Here is an 18181-nt window from a genome sequence, read left to right as displayed (position 1 = left end):
ATTTTGATGATCACTTTTACCATTATGCTATGGCTACCGACTTATCATGCAATTTCTACATGGCTATGACCACCTCAATTTGTCATATAGCATACATCCAACAAACATCATATTACCCGCCAAGCATGACAAACAAACATAACCACATCATAAACATTAGACATGACATGAATAGCTAGGTTTACAAGCTTTAATCAATCTGAGCCACATCCCATGACCATATACATATAACTCATTATAAACCAATATATATGACTAAAGCATAATAACACATGTCAATAAACTAGATCCCTATACATGCCACTCACTTGAAATTTCTAATATATGCTTCATTATTCCAAGGGTAGGGACTTGATAGTGTGATGCTGCCTCCGACCATCTCCAACCCCGAGCTCACTTAACAACACTAAAGAAAAGGAAAGGAAGAGAGTAAGCTTCACGCTTAGTAAGTCCATTTGAAAAATAATAAGCAATTTATCAATATGCTTTCACAAATTCTTACAACATGTTCTTAAGGTAATACCATCATAATTGCCTTTTTACCTATGTTCAGGTCAAGCTGTTTTCACGAGTCATAGTCACTAGATTATTTATATCTGGAGTTATAGAATCTAAATGAAGACCCGCTAATTTTCCCAGAAACTAGACTCACATAACTTCTTACCATAAAATTTTCAAAATTTTTTGTTCAGCCAATTAGTACAGTTTATTCTTCAGAGTCACCCATTTTTCGCTGTTTGACAGTTTCAACCCTTCCTCACTATAAATTAATTTTCTCATAATACGAAACTCGGATGATGTTCTCGTCTATTTCTCTTGAAAATAGGCTCGTTAATAATTCTAAGAATATAAATTATAACCATAAATATTTTTCTATAATTTTCAATGATTTTCTCAAATTAGAATAGGGGATTTCGAAATTCATTCTGAATCCGTCTCACAACAATTTAAATATATCGTAGTATGAAATTCTTTTGCTCACAACATTTCCTTTATAAGAAACTAGACTCGATAAGCTTAAATTCCATTTTTAATTCAATCTCTAACTCACTTTTTTACTATTTTTGGTAGATTTTCAAAGTTGGACTATTGTTGCTGTCCAAAACTGTTTTAATGCAATATAATTATCACTAAGTTAATAACACCTTTACAAATCATTTCTACCATCATGGTAAAAATACATATTTATACATAATCATGAATCCATAATCTCAAGGTCATCGTAATATGACATAATAAACATGAATTTACATATCATTCAAACCTCATTAACTTACTCATCACATATTCTCATTCTTGCCAAAAACATGCATCAAGGCCATTACACATGAGTTTAGCGTACGTACTTGTACGACATGAAACGTAACTTACAACTATTCTCACCATTGATTTACCTCAATGGGACCATCGTCAAATCATACCTCGAATTACCCGTTGAACATTCAGATTACTATTGGATACACTGAAACATTATACATAAGTGTCATATACGCAGCTAGAATCAACGCATGGCGCGCCATGTAGCCAAAGCTACCACATATTATGTAATGCCTGCATTTGAGCTACTCACAGGTCTATACACTAGTTAGCACCCGGACCCGAATGTATTATTATACAATTCCCGCTCATTGAGCTACTCACGGGTCTAATCACAAAATCAGTACTCGGACCCACATACATATATCACTTATCTCATGAACTCAAACCACAACTCAAAAGTTCAGATCACATTGTTTCACATGACATATTGATAAGTCGTAATTTATACATATTTTTATCCTATGCTTAGCATATTTTTGGATGAATTATCATCAGATTTGTAGAATTTGATGCTCTTAATCCTTTAATTTCATGTTTTATACTTAGGCGAGCATAGGAGAGTAAAAAGAGCGGGGAACGGGCCGAAAACAGAGAAAATGGGCCAACATAGGAAATCAACACGACCTGGACTTCCTCACACGGGTAGTTTACATGCCTGTGTCTATTTAACAGATTGCAACACGGCCTAAGCCACCTCACACGAGCATGTCACACGGGCGTGTCCCTGTCGAGCCCAAGTCTAGTCCTATTCGGAAAAGGCCACTCTTGAGGGTTTTGAAGCATTCCAAAGCCTATATAAACACCCCAGGAGGTACCTAGAAAAGACGCATGGAGTAGGAGGCAAGGAATTACTCGAAGAAAGCCAATTGGTCCATCTCAGAAGCCGGATTATCCTTCAAGACTGAAGATCTCCCTTCAATTTCCTTCAGGAGTTTTTAGGTTTTCTTTATGTTTTATTATCATTATTCTTCTGAGATGTTTTCTTTTACACTTATGAAGTAAATCCCCTAAATACCTAAGGGGAATGAAACCTAAGACGGATCTTGTTATTATATTCTGAATTATATGATAAATATTTGACTTGTTCTTAATTATGAGTTCTTAATTCTTGCTTTAATATTCCGGGATATTGATTCAAGTATTGATGTGCTTATTCAGAGGAGAAAAAGTCCCTGTCTAAGAGTAGATCTAACATAATTTAGAAGAGTTGATTGCACGCCTAGACATAGGGTGACATAATTTTATCGGATTAGGGTGAAACCTAATAAAGGAATCCATAGATCGAGTTAATGCAACACTAGGGGTTTTAATTAGAAAGAGATTTCAATTAATCAACCTAGGGTTAGATGTTGTTAGTCTCAAGAGAGATAATAATATAACTTAGGGATTTTTACGGATCAAGTCAAGTGAATAAATCATCAGACTTAGACTCAAATAACAAGTAAACTCTAGGTAGATTTTTCCCTTGGGTATTGTCCAAATCAATCATTTTTCCCAAAAGTATTTCCTCAATTTTCCTCCTGTGCATTCTTAGTTTATTTAATTAGTTTAGATAAAACAAACCCCTTTATTTTTAGGCTAGATAATAAAAAGAAAGTTAATACTAGTACTTTTAGTTCCTTTGGGTTCGACATCCTGGTCTTGCCATAAGCTATACTACTATTTGTTCAGGTGCGCTTGCCTTTGTCATGATAATAGTTAGTTTTCAAGAACTGACATTCATAAATTATAAAATTTATCACAAGTTTTTCACACCACATATCACGTGTATCCTAGACTATTCCTAAGGTTCAAACGGGATTTCTTGTTTAACACATTGTCGTCACACTTACTTATAATGTCATTTGCACTACTAACATACATTTCATACTTTCATAATAATCAAATAAGCATATATGTATACTCTTGATAACAATAAAACATCTCAATACTCATATTATCAAAACATTAACGTTCGGCATCACTTTCTCATACACAATATCACCAACATATAACTCAATTCAATCTTAGAAAGATAAGTTTCAAATATATTAGCACTAATATGGATAACATGCTTAAATTTGTCACGCGAACTTAACCTTGAATACAATTTCAGCTAATTACGTCATTTTAGTCCATAACCTTTACTTTCTGATTTAAGCCCAAATCTCGATTTTCTTGATTTGCAAGGGATAATAATGGCTGATATTTTTTAGTCTACAAAACCTTTTCTTTGCTAGTAATTTTGGTGGGGAGAAGATGAGGAAAAAGATGATATCTTTTTCTCTCTCTTTTACTTCTATTTTATTAAATTTTAAGTCATCACCCCACCTAACATTGACAACTTGGTCAGATCTTGTCCCTATGGCAGGTCAAGCTTCTTTTAAGGGCCTATTTGCACTTTAAACACCACCAATTTTGGTTCTCTAGCAATTTAACACCTTTGGCTAGTAAAACAAAACTTTTTCCCTATATGCTATTTAGTCCTTTTTCGAAATTAAGCTCATAAACGCTAAAATTAGTTCACCAAAATTTTCATGCACTCATATGATCATGATATAACACATAAAATAATATTAAAAATAATTTCTCCAGCCTCGAAATAGTGGTTTTAAAACCACTATTCCAATTAGGCCCAAAATCGAGATGTTACAACTCTCCCCAATTTAAGGATTTTCGTCCACGAAAATCTTACCAGAAAAGTTGTTTTGGTATTCACATAAACTTCTCTTTCCTATAATCATTTTTACAGAACTTTCACTCGACTTGTCCCTAATACTTATCCTTTTACTTTCTCATATCAGTATCATAAGTGATTCATTACTATACCATACCTCGGCTGTAACACCCTATCCCGTAACCATCTCGCCGGAATAGGTAAGGGGTGTCACCGAACAGACAAAGCATTTTCGAACAATACAGATTCACAAATACCATATGACATTAATACATTTGCATTCATCAATAATTCATCCATTAAGATGGTCTACGAGACCTAAAACTTACATTTAGGGAAGGTCAGGACTAAACCGAACCCATTCAGAATTTTCAAAACTTAATCAAACTTTTCAAAACTGACAAAGTCACATGCTCGTGTGTCTAGGCCGTGTGACTCACACGGGAAAAAGACACGCCCATGTGGTCCAACCGTGCCAAAAAGAGGTCCTATACTGACTTTTTAACATGGCTAACAGACACGGCCGTGTACCATGACCGTGTAAAATTTAGCTAGCTACTGACTTTTTCACACGGCCACAAGGCACGCCCGTGCTCCCTGGCCGTATGGCACAATGCAAGCTTGGTTTAAGCCAATTTGCCACCCCAAATGGTTTCAATACTACAAGCTTTAATATGCAACAATTATACCAACATTCCAACCAATTCCATACAATACACAAACATATCATTTGCTTGCCAATTGACATGGCATAACATATATACAATTCAAAACATAATACACAAACATTCTAGCCTATGCATGTCATACTTAGCAATATTTACACTTTAATAGTACCAAAAATGAGTTCGATAGTGTGGCGACGATCCTTGACTATCCCCGAGGCTTCAGTAGCTACGATAACTGTAAAACAGACAGAAATCACATAGAGTAAGCTACAAAGAGCTTAGTAAGCCAAATTCAATGGATCAAATTACTAAAGTATATATATATAGTACAAAACAACACTAAGAATTCATAGCCATTTCTCAGAGTAGTTTATAAGCTTAACCATGCTTGTTTATTTGTATTCATATCATATTCATTTCCATGATTTCGAACTTACTTCGTATTCGCTATTTCATAGAAATAGAGTCTTTTATATTCAGAAATTAAGTATGATATAAACGTACCTGTATAGATTATACATTTCATTTAGCCCTTTCCATATCTCATACTTTGTCATCAGACGGTTTAGAAACGATACAGATACTCATAAACTGGTATAATGCCAACGTCCCGGACGTGGTCTTACATGCAATTCAGTATTGATGCCTCTGTCCCAGACAGGGTCTTATACGAAATCAGATATGATGTCGATGTCCCGGACATGGTCTTACACGTAAATTTCAATTCGATGCCTGTGTCCCAGAAACGGTCTTACACCATAATTCAGGTCAATACCAACGTTCTTTTAAAGGCATACAGAACTTTCCAAATACTAGCATATTATCAAAGTTTACTCAAAATCTATTCATCAGGCTCTCAAGGCCATCCAATAAAGATTACAATTTATACACATAGAATTTATTCAATTAACAAGTAATTTTAATTTGACTTACCTCATACAGATTTAGGATGAACCGAGTCAACTATTCAACTACTTTAGACTTCCCTCGATCTAAATCCGGTTTTTTTTGTTCTCGATCTTAATTGAGCTTTAATCTAGCCGAACCCTAAATGCTTATATTTATTTTCTTTCTCTTTAAATTTCGGCAAGAACAAAGTGAAAATAGCCATTTGCATGCTTTGTTTTATTATAATAAACATTATATCCATCTTTTACCATTTCCCCATGGCATATATCATTGAATTTTTACCAACTAATGTTCATAATTGTCCATGCATTATTACAATGGTCCAATTTCATCATAAGTACATCTCAATTATAAAGCCAAGTCAAATAAGCACTTTAACAATTAGCATGCAACCTTTTTATTTTACACGATTAAGTCCTTTTTCATAATTAAGCACAGAAACAGACAAATTAAATCACAGAAATTTCACAAATATAAATTCACATATCGCAGACACAGAAAATAATATTAAAATATTTTTCAAACTCAGATTTGCGGTCCCAAAACCTTTATTCTGACTAGAGTCAAAATCGGACTGTTACAATTCTCCCCCCTTAGGGATTTTCGCCCCCGAAAATCTTACCGTTAAACAGATTCGGATATTTCTGTTTCATTGCATCTTCAGGCTCCCATGTAGCCTTTTCTACTCAATATCTATGCCACAGTACTTTGACTAATGGAATTCTCTTATTATACAATTCTTTAATCTCACGAGTCAGAATTCGACTCGGCTTTTCTTCATAAGTCATATCAGAATGGATTTCAATATCAAACAAAGAAATTACATGCGAAGGATTAGATCTGTATCGTCGAAGCATCGATACGTGAAATACATTATGAATCTTTTCTAACTCAGATGGTAGCTTCAATCTATAAGCAACCAGCCCAACTCGCTCAATGATTTCATACGGCCCGATGAACCTCGGACTCAGCTTGCCCATTTTACCAAATCGGAACAGTTTATTCCACAGAGATACTTTCAGAACCACTTTATCACCGATCTCATATTTGATATCCTTTAGTTTTAAATCCGCATAAGATTTCTGACGATCAGAGGCAGCTTTCAGACTATCTCGGATTATTTTCACTTTTCGTTCTATTTCTTTTATCAGATCAACCCCGTAAATCTTATTCTCACTGAGCTCAGACCAGTATAACGGAGTTCTACACTTTCTACCATATAAGGCTTCATACGGTGCCATTTTAATTCTCGATTGAAAACTATTATTATAAGCAAATTCAATCAAAGGTAGATATTGTTCCCACGTACCTTCAAAATCAAGAATGCAACATCTCAACATATCCTCAAGTATCTGAATAATCCGCTCAGATTAACCATCTATTTGCGGATGAAAAGCAGTGCAGAAATGCAATTTAATACCCAAAGCATCTTGCAATTTCTTCCAGAATTGCGATGTAAATCTCGGATCCCTATCTGACACAATCGACAATGGTACACTATCCAGTCTCACAATATCAGAATATAAAGCTCAGCTAACTTATCAAGTGAAAAATCAGATCGCACTGGAATAAAATGAGCTGACTTCGTCAAACGATCAACTATAACCCAAATTGCATCTTTCTTTTTCGGAGACAGGGGTAAACCCGAAACATAATCCATGGTCACTCGATCTCATTTCCATTCCGGAATCATAATCGGTTGCAACAGACCTGATGGCACCTGATGTTCAGCTTTAACTTGTTGACAGATCAAACATTTCGAAACAAAATCAGAAACATCTCTTTTCATTCCTGGCCACCAGTATAGTTGCTTCAAGTTGTTATACATTTTTGTACTCCCCGGATGTACAGAGAATCTACTATTGTAAGCCTCACTCAAAATCAACTGAATTAACTCTGGATTTCTCGGAATATAGAGTCTATCTCTAAATCTCAAACAATTATTAACATCAACCTGGAATTTAGAATCACACAGAGTTCGTTTAACTATCAATTCATTGTCAGATTTCTGAGCTTCACAGATCTGTTGTATAAACAAGGGTTTTGCTTTCAGTTCTGCTAAAACTGAACCATCATCAGACAGATTCAAATGAACGTTCATTATACGCAACGCAAACAATGATTTCTGACTTAAAGCATCAGCAACAACATTTGCTTTTCCTGGATGATAATCAATAACTAGCTCGTAGTCTTTTAACAGTTCTAACCATCTTCTCTGTCGCAGATTTAAATCTTTTTGCTTCATTAAATACTTCAAACTTTTATGATCAGAAAACACATGACATTTCTCGCCAAACAGATAGTAACGCCAAATTTTCAAAGCAAACACAATAGCAGCTAACTCAAGATCGTGTGCCGAATAGTTCTTTTCATGTGGCTTCAACTGTCTTGAAGCATAAGCAATGACTTTACCTTCTTGCATTAGCACACATCCTAGACCAATCAATGAAGCATCGCTATAAATTATAAATTCTTTAGCCGATTCAGGTTGAACTAATACCGGAGCTTCAGTCAACAAACTTTTCAACTGACCACTCAAACTTCACATCTTTTTGGAGCAATTTCGTCAAAGGAGAAGCAATCATCGAAAAACCTTTCACAAATCTTCTATATTAACCAGCAAGTCCCAGAAAACTACGGACTTCATATACATTTCTCGGAGTTTCCAATCCATAATAGCTGAAATTTTGCTCGGATCAACTCGGATACCAGAGGCTGATACAATATGACCCAGAAAACCAACTTCTCATGACCAGAATTCCCATTTACTGAACTTTGCATACAACTGTCTATCTCGCAGTATCTATAGCACTATCCTCAAATGCTCAGCGTGTTCAGATTCATTACGTGAATAAATCAATATTTCATCAATAAATACAACAAAAAATTGATCTAAATAAGGTCTGAAAATTCTATTCATCAAATCCATAAAGATAGGAGGCGCATTCGTTAATCCAAAAAGCATAACTAAAAATTCATAATGCCCGTACCTTGTTCTAAAAGTAGTTTTCGGAATATCAGAGTCCTTTACTCTCAACTGATAGTAACCCGATCTAAAATCTATCTTTGAAAACACAATAGCACCTTTCAACTAATCGAATAAGTCATCAATCCTGGGAAGAGGGTATTTGTTCTTTACAGTCACTTTATTTAGTTGACTGTAATCAATACACATTCTCATTGTGCCATCTTTCTTTTTTACAAACAGAACAAGAGCACCCCAAGGTGAGAAACTCGATCTAGCAAATCCTCGATCGGTCAATTCTTGCAACTGAGATTTTAATTCTCTTAGTTCATTCGGAGCCATTCTGTACGGAGCTATCGATATCGGAGTAGTACCAGGTACCAATTCAATGACAAACCCGACTTCTCGATTCAGAGGCAAACCAGGTAGTTCCTTAGGAAACATATCAGGGAATTTAAAGACAACGGGCACTGATTCAATTTTCTTGTCATCCACTTTCGAGTCTAACACATAATCTAAGTAGGCTTCACAACCTTTCTTTACATAATTTCATGCTTTCATTGTAGATATCACAGCTGGTAGCCCATTTAGATCACTAGACTCAATTCGAAATATCTCATCATTTTTACACCTTAAGTCAATGACTTTTCTTTTGCAGTTCACAATAGCATCGTGCAATGTTAACCAGTCCATCCCCGGAATTATATCAAATTCATCGAAAGGTAATAGCATCAGATCAGCAGGAAAATAGGTATCTCGAATCATTAACAGACAGTTCTTGCAGACTTTATCAACTAAAACACTTTTGTCTAAAGGGTTCGATACTTTAATTACAAATTCAGTAAACTCTACAGCGCACTAAATTCATACAGATATAAGAATGCGTTAAGCTAGGGTCTATCATTGCAATCATAGAAGTATCATAAAGAGTGAAAGTACCAGTAATCACGTCTAGAGACGAAGCTTCCTCATGAGCTCGGATTGCATAGGCCCTAACAGGTGCTCGGGCTTCAGATCTAACAGCAGTATCCCTAGTAGCTCTTTGATCACCACTTGTATTACTCGTGTTTCTGGAAGGTCTACCTCTAGCTGAGGTGTTACTCTATCTCGGATTCTGTACATTCTTTTGCTCAGCAGGTTCAAAACAATCTCTTACAAAATAATCCAGGGACTCGCATCAGAAACATACTCGGTCATTCAATCTACAATTTTCCGAATATCTTCTACCACAATGTTTACACTCAGGTTTCTCAGATCAGACATTTCCAACACTTGCAATAGAAGTAACAAGGGCTCTGGTGTTCGAATACGATCTAGCTCGATCTCGGTTTGAATGTCCCACATTAGTATTTGAACGGTTCTGATCATATTGGAATTTCTTTGATCCAGACTGAAATGATTTACTCGAAGATCTCTTACTAGCATCTCTAGCTTCAGAATCAGCTTTTCTTTTCTCTTTGCTTCAATCTTCAGCTTTACATGCTCGCTCAACGAGCACTACCATTTCTTTAATCTCTAAAATCCCCATTAGCAAACGGATATCTTCGTTTAGTCCATCTTCAAATCTTTTGTACATTATTGCTTCATTTGATACACATTCCCGAGCATATTGGCTGAATCTCACAAATTCTAGTTCGTATTCAATAACGGACATACGACCCTGTTAAAGCTCGAGAAACTCTTTACGTTTCTGATCAATGAATCTCTGACTAGTTCCAAAATTTGGTTTGGAAGAAATCCCAAGTAACCCGTTCACTCGGAACCACAGATATTAAAGTTTTCCACTAATGGTACTCCGTATCTCTCAAAAGTGAAACGACACATTTAACACATTCCTCCGAATTCAGAAACATTTCATCAAACACCCGTATCGTATTCTCTAACCAGAATTCAGCTCTTTCAGCATCATATTTCGTTGTAGCTCAGAATTCTTTAGCCTCATACTTTCTAATCTTGTCAACTGGTGGTCTACTTGACTGAACTGGATTCACGGAAGTCATAACAGGAATTTGAGAAGGATTAACCGGTGGTGGAGGTTGTTGAACAGTCGGATTGGTTCTAATATATTGGGAGAACCAATCATCCATCATCTGATAGAAAGCTTGCTTAGCCTCGCTATCACTGCTACTCGTAGCCGGTCGAGAATCATCTTGCACCGTCTCTTGCGTGGGAGCAGGCGCATTAATCTCAACATCGTCAGCTACGGCTCTATTGGGATCCATTGCTATATAAAAGCACATTTCAATGTCAGGATTCATCACACTATGATAATTTCAGACATATGGCATGTATAGCTAGACTCATAAATGCTATGGTAGTCCTAGAACCGATTAAACCATAGCTCTGATACTAATAAAATGTAATACCCCTATACCGTAACTGTCTCGCCGGAATAAGTAAAGGATGTCACCGGACAGACAGAGCATTTTCGAACAATACAGATTCACAGATACCTTATGACATTAATAATTTGCATTCATCAACAATTCATCCATTAAAATGGTCTACGAGACCTAAAACTTACATTTAAGGAAGGTCGGGACTAAACCGAACCCATTCAAAATTTTTAGAACTTAATCAAACTTTTCAAAACTGACAAAGTCACACGCCCGTGTGTTTAGGCCGTGTGACTCACACAGGCAAAAGACACGCCCATGTGGTCTAACTGTGCCAAAAAGATGTCCTATACTGACTTTTTAAGACAGCCAACAGACACGACCGCGTACCATGACCATGTAAAATTTAGCTAGCTATTGACTTTTTCACATGGTCACAAGGCACGCCCGTGCTCCCTGGCTGTGTGGCACAATGCAGGCTTGGTTTAAGCCAATTTTCCACCCCAAATGGTTTCAATCCTACAAGCATTAATATGCAACAATTATACCAACATTTCCGACCAATTCCATACTCAAATATGACCAAAACACATTAGAACATGGCACCTTACCACATACACCAAAATAGTACACAAACATATCATTTGTTTGCCAGTTAACATGGCATAACATATATACAATTCAAAACATAATATACAGACATTCTAGCCTATACATGCCATACTTAGCAATATTTACACTTCAGTAGTACCAAAAATGAGTTCGATAGTGTGGCAACGATCCTCGACTATCCCCGAGCCTTCAGTAGCTACAATAACTGTAAAACAGACAGAAATCACATAGAGTAAGCTACAAAGAGCTTAGTAAGCCAAATTCAATGGATCAAATTACTAAAGCATATATATATAGTACAAAACAACACTAAGAATTCATAGCCATTTCTCAGAGTAGTTTATAAGCTTAACCATGCTTGTTTATTTGTATTCATATCATATTCATTTCCATGATTTCGAACCTACTTCGCATTCGCTATTTCATAGAAATAGAGTTTTTCATATTCAGAAATTAAGTACGATATAAACGTACCTATATAGATTATACATTTCATATATTCCTTTCCATATCTCGTACTTTATCATCAGACAGTTTAGAAACAATACAGATACTGATAAACGGGTATAATACCATCGTCCCGGACGTGGTCTTACATGTAATTCAGTATCGATGCCTCTGTCCCAGACAGGGTCTTATACGAAATCAGATACGATGCCGATGTCCCGGACATGGTCTTACACGTAAATTTCACTTCGATGCCTGTGCCCTAGAAACGGTCTTACACGATAATTCAGATCAATACCAACGTTCTTTTAAAGGCATACAGAACTTTCCAAATACTAGCATATTATCAAAGTTTACTCAAAATCTATTCATCAGGCTCTCAAGGCCGTCCAATAAAGATTACAATTTATTTACACAGAATTTATTCAATTAACATATAATTGTAATTTGACTTACCTCGTACAGATTTAGGACGAACCGAGTCAACTATTCAACTACTTTAGACTTCCCTCGATCTAAATCTAATTTTTTTTGTTTTCGATCTTAATTGAGCTTTAATCTAGCCAAACCCTAAATGATTATATTTCTTTTCTTTCTCTTTAAATTTCAGCAAGAACAAAGTGAAAATAGCCATTTGCATGCTTTGTTTTATTATACTAAACATTATATCCATCTTTTACCATTTTCCCCATGGCATATATCATTGAATTTTTACCAACTAATGTTCATAATTGTCCGTGCATTATTACAATGGTCCAATTGCATCATAAGTACCTTTCATTTATAAAGCCAAGTCAAATAAGCACTTAAACAATTAGCATGCAACTTTTTCATTTTACGCGATTAAGTCCTTTTTCATAATTAAGCACAGAAACAAACAAATTAAATCACAGAAATTTCACAGATATAAATTCACATATCGCAATCAAAGAAAATAATATTAAAATATTTTCTAGACTCGGATTTGCGGTCCCGAAACTACTATTCTGACTAGGGTCAAAACTGGACTGTTACATCAGCTGAATTTCAACATCTACCTAAGAGTTCATATACACAAAGGTCCCATCTATGACATCATGTCACATATATACACATGCTTGAATCCTTTCGAATTCAAATAATAAACTAGTCAGTTCATCTTGGCCTTACACTCTCTAATTTCACACAGTCTGATTAATGGAGACTAGTATTCTAAGAAATCTGACAATCATAAAGGCACAAAGTCTCATCAATCTGATGAGTGGGAATTCAGTACATACTGACATGATTTACAGATCTCACCAGACATTTAACAATAAGCTACATCACATTTTTTTCCTCTTTCCAAGACAGAAATAATTCTGATAGGACCTTTAGAATAATCCTTTCTTATTTCTATTCTAATATCAGCACTAGAGAAGATAGCTCCTGTAAAACCTGATGTTCGGCTTTAACCCTGTTAACAACTCAAATATTTTTATGGTATCAAATGCTCTAAGCTATCACACTATCTTATTGTCTTAAAACACATCACAATTCATACAACAGTGCATCACTGAAAATTAAAAAGTCTCTGCCCAAATGCAAACTAGATCAGTTCAAATGCTTCGTTAATAATATTCTAATCTGTCCAAGTTTTTCTAATCATGGATTAATCCATTCGACTTTCATAAGACGAAAATTTTATCATACAATCATTCAGACTTCACTCATCATGCTAATCAAAGACCATTTCACTTGCATTAGCTTAAATAACCAATATATCTCAACAGAAGACATTAGCTTTGATTAACTTACTTGAGAAAAAAGATCTATCATACCAATTGAAATTCGAAATTTTCACTACTTATGCCTTTGCAGATGTCAAATCCTTACACGTAAATTATGGAAATCCCAAGATACGATATTATGTCGGAAGATCGAAAACAAACTCTTAAGGAAATATGAAAGACCTCAATAATTCCTCAGAGAAAAAAAAAAGTCCAGAAGAAAACATCATTTCATCCCACTGGAATCAAATGCAACAATTAAGGGAAACAAAATTATAGCATCATTTGTATTTTCTCATAAGTTCCCAACAAACTGAATATAACTGAATACCAGAGAGAAGTAAAGCAAAAAATATTATAACTCGGTCAGACCAACAATGCCTTCTTCTGACATTTAGATCAGATAGCATTCTCATATAACAAGAATTTCATCAGAAAATAAGTAGTTACTATAGCACTTTTGAGAACAATGATCTTTTAGAATATATCAAGAGAGGCAGTCATCATTTGTTCACTATAATTACCATGCTCAGACATCTCATAATTACAAATATTATTCCTCTAACTATTTCTGTCATCATAAATCCCATATTATTTCTTTCACTAAAGAAGATCAGTTCTGAGAAGGTCACAATCATTACATTCTCTCGACCTCATACCTGAGTAATTCGATTTAGCAAGGTGAATTTATACTCTAACTGTGACAGTACATAATTCACATAATCTTTATGTCAGCCTAATACCTTTCTAGCTCTGGCTTTACTTATCATCTCACTCTCAATCTCTAATCATGCTTATAGATATTTCTCCACTGAACTCTTTGGTCTTCACACTTGTGAGTTTATTCAGCGCAAATCTCATGAAATTCCATTATAGAACACCACTCTGGTAAGGGGGTGAGGTCGTAGGGCCTCTGACTCGACTCTCATATACTTACACATGTGACACAACTTTCATCATCATAGCAACATCATCAAATCATATCATTCATTTCAGACAAACTGACATTCATATTCGCTTTATGCCACCTTTTCAGTTATCTCATTTAGACAAGTACACTATGCATGCACTTTATGAATTTTGAGCAACTTTACTTATCCCATTCACTCAATCAAACAAGTCATGTACATAACATCATACAAGAGCCAACAAACATGGATAAGTATATTCCAATTTATACTTTCATCTCATACATCATCTTATGCATATCATTACAAACATGTAAATCAATTCAAGCAATTTAACACTTATACTCAGACTATATGAACTTGCCAACCATATTCATTCAAATAAGTATACATGAACATTCATTCCATTGATATTTTTGATAAGTTGTCTAAACACATTCTTTCGCTCGAGTAAATTGGCCATATATATCATAGAATCATCAACTAAACATAAATAAACTCATTACAATATAGTCCTTTATCTCGTTTCAAGGAACCATTGCAATCCATCAAAATTTTAATATCCAATCAAAATAATGTAATTTTATTCGTAGCATGACATTATGAATCTTTTCCATACCTTTCCGAGTTCAACTCATCACCACGACACTTCATTCAAATACTTTGGTATCACTATCAACATGGTTGGGTGTAGCTCGATTGGAGAGTATCTTTGTCTAAGCAAGATAGTTCTTATTTGCATCCGGAGACATCACACTATCACAGATCTGTAGCATGTATAGCTAGACTCTCACACGTGCTAGTTTAGTCCAAGAACTGACTAAACCATAGCTCTAATACCACTAAATGTAACACCGTTTACCCGTATTTGATGCTGGGACAGGATTCGAGGCATTACTGGACTTAAACGTACACCATTTCATAAAATCAGGCCATAAAATTTCATTCGTATCAAAACTTTTCATACACATGCATAATGTCCCTTACACGAGCTACCGAGGCTCTAAGCATGCATTAAAGGCGGTTTGGGACTAAACCGAGAACTTTAGAAAGTTTTGGAAAAACTTAAAAAAAATTTCAAGAATCAGGGTCACACGCCCGTGTGGACACAGGGACACGCCCGTGTCCTCAAGCCATCTAACTCTCTGTTTATGACGTCAGCAAAACAATTTGAACCACACGGTCAGACCACACGCCCGTGTACTAGGCCGTGTCCTCCACACGGCTGAGACACATGGTCGTGTCTCTGCCCGTGTGGCTAGCACTTAGGCTATTTTTCAAGCCTTTTTGTTGCCTTAATCTTTCACAAACTTAACCACTTTAAAGACACATATCATAGCATCATTTTAATGATTAAACACTCTTTATTAAGACATATTCACCATATTAACATGTCCTCTTATATGTAATGCATCTACTCATGCAATACCAAGTCTAGATTCCTTAATTCACATTCATAAGACTTGTCATTTTGATGATCACTTTTACCATTATGCTATGGTTACCGACTTATTGTGCAATTTCTAAATGGCTATGACCACCTCAATTGGTCATATAGCATACATCCAACACACATGTCATATTACCCGCCAAGCATGACAAACAAACATAACCACATCATAAACATTAGACATGACATGAATAGCTAGGTTTACAAGCCTTAATCAATCTAAGCCACATCCCATGGCCATATACATATAACTCATTATAAACCTATACATATGAATAAAGCATAATAACACGTGTCAATAAACTAGATCCCTACACATGCCACTCACTTCAAATTTATAATATATGCTTCATTATTCCAAGGGTAAGGACTTGATAGTGTAATGTTGCCTCCGACCATCTCCAACTTAGAGCTCACCTGACAACACTAAAGAAAATGAAAGGAAGGGAGTAAGTTTCACACTTAGTAACTCCATATGAAAAATAATAAGCAATTTATCAATATGCTTTCACAAATTCTAACAACATGTTCTTAAGGTAATAGCATCATAATTGCTTTTTTACCTATGTTCAAGTCAAGCTATTTTCTCGAGTCACAGTCACCGGATTATTTATATCTAGAGTTACGAAACTTCAAATTAAGATCCGCTAATTTTCCCAGAAACTAGACTCGCATAACTTCTTACCTTAAAATTTTCAGAATTTTTGGTTTAGCTAATTAGTACAGTGTATTCTTCAAAGTCACCCCTTTTTTGCTATCCAATAGTTCCGCCCTTCCTCACAATAAATTAATTTTCTCTTAAAATAGAACTCGGATGATGTTTCCGTCTATTTCTCTTGAAAATAGGCTCATTAATAATTCTAATAATATAAATTATAACCATAACTATTTTTCTATAGTTTTCAATGATTTTTTCAAATCAAAATAGGGGATTTCAAAATTCATTTTGACTCCGTCTCACAACAATTTAAATATCTTGTAGTATGAAATTATTTTGCTCACATCGTTTCCTTTATAAGAAACTAGACTTGATAAGCTTCAATTCCATATTTAATTCAATCTCTAACTCACTTTTTTACTATTTTTGGTGGATTTTCAAAATTGGACTATTGTTGCTATCCAAAACTGTTTTAATGCAATATAATGATCACTAAGTTAATAACACCTTTACAAATCATTTCTACCATCATGGTAAAAATACATATTTATACATAATCATGAATCCATAATCTCAAGGTCATCGTAATATGACATAATAAACATGAATTTACATATCATTCAAACCTCCTTAACTTACTCATCACATATTCTCATTCTTGCCAAAAACATGTATCAAGGCCATTACACATGAGTTTAGTGTACATACTTGTACGACATGAAACGTAACTTACAACTATTCTCCCCATTGACTTACCTCAATGGGACCGTCATCAAATCATACCTCGAATTACCCATTGAACACTCGGAATACTATTGGATATACGAAAACATTATACATAAGTGTCATATATGCAGCTAGAATCAACTCATATCGCGCCTAGTATGTAGCCAAAGCTACCACATATTATGTAATACCTGCATTTGAGCTACTCACGGGTGTAACACCCCTCACCCGTATCCGTTATTAGGATAGGGTTCGAGGTATTATCAAAACTTTACATTTGAAACATACTGAATCGACTTACCAGGTTTAGCTCAGATTTTAAACTTTCAGGTATTCACATCTGTCCCTTAAATGGGCCTTCAAGGCCCTAAATATACATAGAGATAGTTCGAGATAAGACCGGGAACATTTAATAACTTTAGAAAATTTCCTTACTTAGAAGTGTCACACGCCTGTGCATGATGGGCCGTGTGGTCACCCACGCCCGTGTGACCTAGGGCAAGTCCATGCCTCTAACCCATGGGCAATACTGACTTTTGGGCACAGCCAAGACACACGCCCGTGGGCTCACCGGTGTCCAAAACTTGAGCATTCTGTTAAATTAACACGGCCAAGACACACGCCCGTGTGTCCTACCCGTGTGCTAATTTGACTTAAAGTTTTAGGTGCAGGGGACACACGGCCATACCACATGCCCATGGGGATGAACCGTGTGTCACACACAGCCTAGACACACGCCTGTGTGTCTAACCATGTGGACCTTAATAAGCTATTTTCC

Source organism: Gossypium hirsutum, chromosome A01 (genome assembly GCF_007990345.1).
Source record: "Gossypium hirsutum isolate 1008001.06 chromosome A01, Gossypium_hirsutum_v2.1, whole genome shotgun sequence".
Taxonomy (NCBI): domain Eukaryota; kingdom Viridiplantae; phylum Streptophyta; class Magnoliopsida; order Malvales; family Malvaceae; genus Gossypium; species Gossypium hirsutum.
The sequence above is the reverse complement of the archived record's forward strand: the minus strand, read 5'-3'. Positions refer to the sequence as shown.